At 37.1% G+C, this 9,562-nt stretch overlaps 1 pseudogene; it reads left to right on the top strand.

Moving 5' to 3' along the window:
• The first annotated feature begins 1,523 nt into the window (after positions 1 to 1,523).
• Positions 1,524 to 2,899, top strand: LOC111546227 (annotated as a pseudogene).
• Positions 2,900 to 9,562: the final 6,663 nt, after the last annotated feature.

Raw genomic sequence — 9,562 nt, forward strand, 5'->3', positions numbered from 1 at the left:
GACTGATATTCTCCTAAATAGGACTCTCGTTTTGTTTCCCATGGGAGAAAATGGTAATACTATTCTTGTATTGCTCAGGCTATGATTCTTAGAGATATTCTTCACTCTTCATTTTGTTTCTATACTCAATGACTAATCTATCAGCAAACTCTGACAGCTGTATCCTGAAAATATACTCAGAATCTTACCAATTTTACTACCTTCATACGAAAATCTTGGTCCAAGCCAATAATTATTTAAATGACCTCTTAAATGATGTCCTTGTTTCACCTTGATCTTCTTCACTGTGTTCCAGGAAGAGTAACCAGAGGGATCATGTTAAAACAATGTCAGATCCTGTTTTTTCTCTGTATGAAACCAGCAAATGACTTCCTATCTCTCACAGAAGCCTAAATTCTAACAATGGCTGACAGCTTGTAGGTCATCTGCCTCTTCTACTTACCTATCCAAACTCATCTCCTAGAGCTTTTCATCTTATTCACTCTTCACCAGGTGCACTGGCCTTTTCTCTGCCTATAATACGCCAATATGCTTCTGCCTTGGAGCTTCGGTATACATTGTTCCTTCTGCTTGTAACCCTGTTGTCCCAGATAGGTGCACGGGTCACTCCCTCACTTTTATCACTCCAGATTTTTACTCAAACATGACCTACTCAGCAAACTTTTCCTAGTAACCCTACATAAACTTGCATCCACAAGCACTCACTCCTGCTCTGCTTTTACTCCTTAACATTTATCATTACCTCACATATAGTTTCTTACTTGTTTAGATTGTTTATGTCTCACCTCGTAAAATAGAAGTATGAAGGCAAAAATTTGGTCTGTATTTTTCACTGTTGTAGGCCCATCGCTCAGCACAGTTCTTGTACATAGTTGGTGCTTGATAATTATTTGCTGAATGAATGAACTTGTTGAATGAGGAATTAATCTTCCTCATTTGGTGAATTAGGGTCTTTATTTTCTTCAGACTTTCAAAATAACAACAAGCCAGATATAAAACGGACCAAGCCTATCATTCATTGTCTTAGGTGCTGAGTAAAAGTTATGTCAAAGGTAGGCATAAAAGAAACAATAGAAATATGGAAATTGGTCATGAAGATATAATATGTTAAATAATATTTTTATTAATTTAGCCCTTAATAATTTGCAAATAAATTTTATATGCATATCAAATTTAAATTTACCACTCTAAGATGTGCAGGAAAAAATATATTATTTCCTTTTTGTAAATAAAAAACAAAAATTTAGAGAAATTAGATAATTTGTCCAGAATCATACTACTAATACATAGCAGAGCTAAAATGAAGTCGTAGGATACACTTATCTTAAGGCTGAATCAGTGTTTCTTTCACTTTTCTTCCACATACATTTGAATTGCACATTTTAACACCAATGTTTCAGTGTCAGGAAAATTAAAACTTTTAAAATCAGGACACAAATATCCTTAAAAAGATGGGTTACTTCTCACTGAAACCCATCATCCTGACTCTACATAAGACACACCACTGGGACTCACCATTTGTCATGTGTAAATACATTTCAGTCCATGCAGAGCTGGCAGGTGTGCAGATGGGCAATGCTAACCTGTTGGGAGCTCTACTGCCTGGAACATGAGATTCAAACTGATGGGCAGATGTCCAGTGAAAAGACCATTGGTGAAGTGGATAGTCCACTTTCACCAGCTTCTTCTGTGAAATTAGTGCTAGAAAACATGTGTCCTGGCTGTTTTGTGGATCTGGAGCCTATGGCCATTGATGAAATCCGAAATGGCCTATACTGACAGTTTTTCCACCCAGAGAAGCTCATCACTGCAAAAGAGGATGCTCTCAACAGTGATGTCTGTGGTCACTATACCATTGGCAAAGAGATCAACGACCCAGTGCTGGACTGTATCTGGAAGCCGTCAGACCAGTGCACAGGACTTCAGGACTTCCTGGTGTTCCACAGCTTTGGCAGGGCCACTGGCTCTGGCTTTACCTCACTCCTGATGGAGCGGTTTTCTGGTGACAATGGCAAAATCTAAGCTGTAATTCTCCATCTACTCAGCCCTGCAGGTGTCCACAGCCACAGTCGAGCCCTACAACTTCATCCTGACCACTCATTCACACCACCCGAGAGCACTCAGATTGTGCCTTCACGGTGGATGATGGAGCCATCTATGACAATTGCTGCCACAACCTGGACATTGAGTGCCCAACCTACACCAACCTCAACTGCCTCATTAGCAAAGTCATCTCCTCCACCACAGCTTCTCTGCACTTTGACAAGGCCCTCAACATGGACCTGACAGAGTTTCAGATCAACCTTGTGGCCTGCACTCACATCTACATCCCCCTGGTCACCTATGTGCCAGTCATCTCTGCAGACAAGGTATACCACAGCAGCTGTTTTTGGCAGGGATTGCCAATACATGCTTTGAGCTGGCCAGCCAGATGGCAAAGTGTGATGGTATGACACTTTAGGGTATCTGGCTTACTGGTATGGCAAGTGTATGGCTTACTGCCTGTTGTACCACAGAGATGTACCCAAGGATGTCAACACTGCCATGGCCACCATCAATACCAAGTGCGGCATTCAGTTTGTGGGCTGCTGCCCCACAGGCCTCAAGGTTGGTATCAACTAAGCACTACCCACTTTGGTGCCTGGAGATGACCTGGCCAAGGTACAGTGCGACACATGCATGCTGCGCTACACAACCGCCATTGCCAAGGCCTGGGCCCACCTAGACCACAAGTTCGAGCTGACGTATGTCAAGAGGGTGTTTGTACACTGGGAAGCTGGTGAGGGCATGAAGGATGGTGAGTTCTCCAAGGCTCCGAGAGGATATTGCTGCCCTGGAGAAGGATTAGGAGGAAGTAGGCACTGACTCCTATGAGGATGAGAATGAGGGAGAAGAATAGAACAGCTGCCTGGAGCCTATTCATTATGTTTATTGCAAAATCCTTTGGAAATAAACAGTCTCCTTGCATGGTTTAAATAAATAAATAAAATAAAAAAATAAAATAAAATAAAATACAAGGATTTAGTATCTTCAGCAAACCAGAACTTAACACCCAAAAGGATAGATATACATTTTAAAATATTTTGTAATTTGCATTGTTTTACACAGAGAAAGCATAGGAAAATATGTAGATTTTGCAAAGTGTAATTGACGGGCCTTTTTTTTTCTCATGTTGCTTTTAGGAACGTGTGGGCAAACAGCTTTTCTCTGGTGAAAAAAAAAAAATGCAAACTACTGCTACATTAATTTCCACATCCAGAACATGAAATCTGAAAACAAAATAACTATAAAATTATATCACACAGCAGTTAAATTAAACAAGCTGAGTATACAGCTCCATATATGCTAACTATAAAGAGAATATTTTTGCAAATTAAAAATATGTGAATAATTGTCATGAAGAAGTAATTGCTTTTAAAGATAAAATAATTGGAGGCTGGTTTTGTTCTCAACTTATTCAGAACCTTGTTTGTGCTTCTAAGGATCAGAGCTTAGCAATGTTTTTGAACCTTTGCTCTTTCCCTATACCTTTAAAATGTTGTTCAGGACTTTCTATTCTAAATGCACTGAGGAAAGTACTGTTGCTCCCCTTAAGGATCAAATACAGAACAAATCTGAGTGACTGGTGACAAAATTCTACATCCCCACAACTATAAAAATTAATATGTGGCAGTAAGTAATACTTTATTACTTATCTTTCTGAATAATTGTTTTAAAATATTTTTTAATGGTGGTCTTTAATTTTATTTAGGAGTTTATTTTTATATCCTAACATGGTAAACAATAGCAAATATAAATACACACAGAGTTACAGGGCATAGGAGAGAATCAGCATTTATTGTCAACTAATGACTATACGCTTGGTATGCATTATTTTATAATTGAAAACAATACTTTCATGTGAGTATTAATATCTGTATTTACAGGAGAGGAACATGATATTCAGAAATTGAGTTTACATAGTTACTAAGGAACAGATACAGGGTTTGAAGTTCATTTTATCTCCAGAGTGATTAATCTTCCAAAGATACCTTTTTTGACCCCATAGTGTTTGGAAGATATGATCTTCCAACCAACTTGGGAATGATTGAAACCCCTAAAGACATCTTGGCAAATGACTCCTCGGTAAAACAAGTCTTATGACAAAGAACTTATTAATTTGAGGGCCAGAATATATTGTTAAAGCTAAAATAATTAACAAGTTCTTATGTATATTTAGTCTAATTTCATCTCTGCCAGTTCCCGTCTATCATTTGAGGTCATACACAGCAACAACTCTTTTAGTTAACTGCCTTTCAGCTAATTGAAGAGAGCTGGTTTTCTCTTTTTTAGGTTAAGTATCTACAATTCATTTAAAATAATGCCTTAGCAAATGAACTACCGGTCAATTATTATCTATACCTGATAGAAATTCTGATAGGAACTCTGAGAGGAGCTCAGACAATTTTAATGTTAAACATTTAATGTCTACTTCATTGGTGAAAGAGTTGAAACCCCGATCAACTATGTAAATTTTAAATTAAACTTAGGCTATCTTTTCTCTAAGAATAAGAGCCTATTCTTGATTTATTTGGGTAAGTTACATGGCAAATTGAAAATCAGTGAATTCACATAGTGAAGATTAGCGAATACCTTCAGAATAAAAGTTTTTATTAATAACCATGACAGACACTTTGAAATCAATTATTATAATTCTAGATTGTGTTTTCCCACTATTTTCTAGGAGTGCTGTAACAAATTAACACAAATGTGGAGGGCTTAAAACAACAACAATTTCTTCTCTCACAGTTCTAGAGTCTCCAGGTCATAAATCAAGGTGTAGGCAGAGTCATACCCCCTGCTAAACTTCTGGGGCAGGATCCTTCCTCACTTCTTCCACATTCTGGTGGCCCCGGGTGTTCCTGGGCTTGCAGGTACAGCCCTTCAGTCTCAGGCTGCATCATCACCTGTGGTCTCCCCTCGTGCATCTGTCTCTGTGTCTCTTCACTATGACATCAGTCATATTTGGATAAGGGCCCACTCTACTTTAGTATGACCTCATCGAACTAATTATAGCTGCAGCAACCCTATTTCCAAATAAGGTCACATTCTGAGGTAACAGAGTTATGACTTCAATAGATTTGTAGCGGAGAAGAGGCCACAATTCAACCCTCAGTCGAAAGTTAGTTTAGGATGTGGAATATGTGAGGAGGGAAACTACGTCTGTTTCTCCAAATCATTTCTAGATTTCATAGACTATCATTTTATTTAACTTGTAATGTAGAAAATTCAAACATCATGAAGGGCTCTCTACCTGAAGTACACTGTACCTTCTTCGATAGCTAAGTTTTAGAAAGTCTGGGCACTTCCTGGAACTGAATTAAGCATGTCTGTGTGTCTGTGTGTATGTGTGTGTGTGTGTGTGTGTGTGTGTGCATTCTCCTGAGAGAGTATTTTTAGCTTTCTTCAGAGTCAAGTGGTCCACCACCACTCTCCCAAATAGGAGAACCTAAAATAGACAAATCAAGACAGCTCTAGGTAATATAATGAATGTTGGCAAGGACAGATTCCCATGACTTATCCATTAATTTTCCAATTTTAACCTTCTGTTATAGGGGCCTATGTTCCTTAAAACTTTTAATTTCAGTGCACGTCTAGAGCCTATGATTTATTTCATTCTATGCTTTGTAACTTTTTAACCACTTTTCCTTTTTTCATGATATCTGTCTCATTATTCATTTCCTCATAGTCATAAGCTCAACTTTGCAAATAATAGTTAGATTTGTGATAACCAAACCTATAATGGAATTTAATGCTTGACACTGAGCCAGTGTTATGTTTCACTCATCAAATATTTGGTTGGGCTTATTATGCTCCATCTAGACATTGTACCGGGAAATAGAGATACAAAAGATTAAAAAAAAAAAAAATACTGTTCCTTTGACCTCAGAAGCTCATAATTCATCCAACATTTAAAACTCTTTATGGTACATATGAATCATCTGGGAATCACAGTTAAAATGCAAATTCTCATTCAGTAGGTGAAGAGGGAGAATTCTGAGATTCTAGGCATCCAGTTAGTTACCAGATGGTGCCTATGCTGTTGGTCTATAGGCTGTATTTTATATAGCAGGGTTTGGTACAATCTTTCTCAACCAGACCTGGAAGAGAAGTAGGTTCTAATGTCCTAATAATACATTTTCTGTAATGAATTAATTTTATTTCAGCGTGCCTAGAATGGTGTGTGATATGTACCATCCTTAAGAGAACTGTGAAAATAGTCATTAAATCACACTTGTTTTCTTCTGTGTTTGAGTGGAAGCTCATATCAATTAGGATTAAATTCGGGTTTAACCAACCCGAAGTCTGTGCAATGATTTAGATACACAAGAATTATCTATCTTAGCAGAAAGAAGCAGGGGTTAGTAGTCCAGGGCTCCAGAGAACTTTGTTTTTTTCTTCTTCCGTTGTTCTCAGTGTACAGGCCAGGTTTTGTGTATGTTGTCTCAGGTTGTAACATGGCTGCTGCTCTGCAAGCTCACATCCACTATCCAGGCTTAAGCCGGAAGAAGTAGGAAGAGAAAAAACAAAGGCCAGTGCCCTCTATAAACCACTTTAAAAACACGTTTCTCAGCAGGTAAGCTACTCAATCTTTTAGCGTAGAGCTGGATCACATGGTCAGGTCACTGATAGCCGGAAGTGTGTGTGGAACCTGAGTCTTTAAGCCCTATCTGTGGAGAGTTCACAGTAGAAGATGAGAAAGCAGTTGTAAATGGTTCTGAAATAGGCAGTCCAGTACTGTAAGTTAACCACACTTATGGAATTGGCATGCCAACAGCTAAACGGGAATCACTCATGCTAAAATGTACAACAATAATGTAAAACAGAAATTCTTTTAAAATGTTCAAGCTTTTTAGAACCTCAAAGTTATAATTTCAGGAACTGCCTATTCTGATTAGATACAGGCTTGGCTGTGTCTGAGACATCCACCCAATGCAAATAGAAGTGTGTTTCTCCTCTTGGTTTCCCTGGGTAATTTTCTTAGTTCTGCAATTTTTTTGTATGTAGAAATAATACCTTAATGCATACATGAACACATATATTTCACTTTTTACCTATCAAATGTCAATATCTTACATAAGAACAGGAAGTTGTAAATAATCTTAACATCGTAAGTTCATTGTAGACAAACCATTTGGAATATATTATTTATTTATTTTTATTATTATTATTTTTTTGAGACGAAGTCTTGCTCTGTTGCCCAGGCTGGAGTGCATTGGCGCAATCTGCCTCCCAAATTCAAGCGATTCTCATGCCTCAGTCTCTCAGGTAGCTGGGATTACAGGTGTGCATCACCACACCCAGCTAACTTTTGTATTTTTAGTAGAGGCAGTGTTTCACCATGTTGAGCAGGCTGGTCTCGTACTCTTGACCTCAAATGATCTGCCAGCCTCAACCTCCCAAAATGCTGGGATTACAGGCATGAGCCACTGTGCTTGGCCTGGAGTAGATTATTTAAATGTAGTTTCTCTTTTTCATTTTAAAGTCAAGTTCTGATATTTATAGCTAGCTGTCTATTTGACTTTAAAAGTCCACAAAATAATAATATCAATATATAGTCTACTATGTGTTAAAAAATTAATATATTTTAATACCATTTACCCTTCTAACCACCGGTTGAGATCCTTATGTTTTCTATTTTCCTAATGAAAAAACTGAAGTTCAAAGAAGTTAAGTAACTCCTGAATACCACACAGTTACTAAATATCAGAGCTGGATTTGAAGCCACTTGGGTGTGAAACTTTCCAATGCCCCTCTCTCTTGGAAGGGATGTGTGGAATTTTCTTTAATTCTGCTTACTAACTACCTTCATGAAATTTATGATTTGTGTGTGGAAATGGCAAGGACCCATTATTTGTGTGCATTCACTTTAAAGTTAGACCTGATTTTAACAATTAAAAATACGGTCTAGGCTTATTTGTTGGAAATAAGAAATGTATATATTTCTTAACATTGTTATTAGTAATAAAAATTAGAGAAAAAAGGAAAGAGCAGAGGCATCAGGTAAGTAAACAGAGATGTGGTTGACGTGAAAAGGAGAAAACTCAAATTATGAATTAATTGCCATCTCTATGATATATAAGTAAAATGACATTTTACTTCAAAAAGTAACCAAGACATTAGTACTAAGTAAAAATGAGCCATCAGCAGTTCAAGCATTTTAGACAGTAAATGAAATGAAATATTTAAATTTACATTTAAAAATTATAATTTGGAGTGGTTTTAGGTACAGACATGGAGGAAATCTAAACAATCTGATTACACAGAAAATCTAAATTTCCAGTTTTTAAAAAGTTTACCTTTATAATATAATTACTCTAATAATTAAAACAAATTTTAAATAAACTTTAAATAAACTAAAAAACTTTAAACTAAATATTTTTCTCTTTCATTCCATTCCATAAAGAATCATCAAGCACATACTATATTCCAGTCCTTGAACCAGATGCTAAGGCTGTACTGAGATATATATGGTCCTAATCCTGCCCTAAGAATTCAGTCTACTGGGTCATGAGATGAGAAAACAATTCAAGCACAGTGTGATAAATTCGTGGGGCCACTAGGGGAGCAAACAGGAAATCACTTATTTAAATCACTTTCAAAAAATTAATAACCTTCAAAATTAGTAACCCGTTTTTTGAAAGTCAATTCCAAATGAATAAAATATAAGGCTTGAAGTCTATAAATGGGTAAAGTCCAATTTTCCTGAAAACTTTCCACTGCAAAATGAATCACGCTGGAGGAATACAGACACCGAGGCCAACCTTAAATGAGTTAAAAGATGTTGCATTAAAAAAAAAAAAAAAAGAAGAAGAAGAAGGAGAAGGAAGTTTTGGTAGTTAAGAGAAAGGATAAACAGTTTATAATTTCAAAGTTCTTCAACTGTAGGAGAGAGCCATAAGAAGGGACATAAAAATTGTGTGTGTGTATATATATATATAGTTATAACTATATATATAGTTAAATGTTTGAGCAGGAAGTTGGCAGGCAGAATCTAAGAACTGAGGAGGTGATTGATTGCCCCTGGGAGGTGGCAGGAAGCACACAGGCTGAGGATAGGAATTAGAAGTATTTGATAGCTCAGAGGAAATCATGGCACAGAGAGGGAAACAGCGTAAACACAAGGGTCACAAAATAAAGACAGAGTGCTTGGCTCACTGGTGGATGCAGGCAGGAACAAGAGGCCATAATCCAGTAACCCAGTGTACAAAGCACCTCCATCACCGAAGCAGTGGCCTTGGCAGGAAGCATAGATCATACCATTATGTTCTGATTTCTCTCTCCTGTTGAGAACAGATTTTATGAAACTAAACTTCAGATAGAAGACATTATAGGAAAAAAAATTGTGGGGCACAGAAAGATTTCCTTGAGCCGGGTTCATCCAATAACCTTTATACTAGAGATCAGGTTTTGAAGTTAATGGTATTTATTTTGGCTTTTCATGATTGGAACCTGTGATGTGAATTTTGATATCAATATCTAAAGAATAGATTGAGGCTTTTGACTTTTTAAAAAAAAAAAT

This window comes from Piliocolobus tephrosceles, chromosome 3 (genome assembly GCF_002776525.5).
Source record: "Piliocolobus tephrosceles isolate RC106 chromosome 3, ASM277652v3, whole genome shotgun sequence".
In the NCBI taxonomy this organism is placed as follows: Eukaryota; Metazoa; Chordata; class Mammalia; order Primates; family Cercopithecidae; genus Piliocolobus; species Piliocolobus tephrosceles.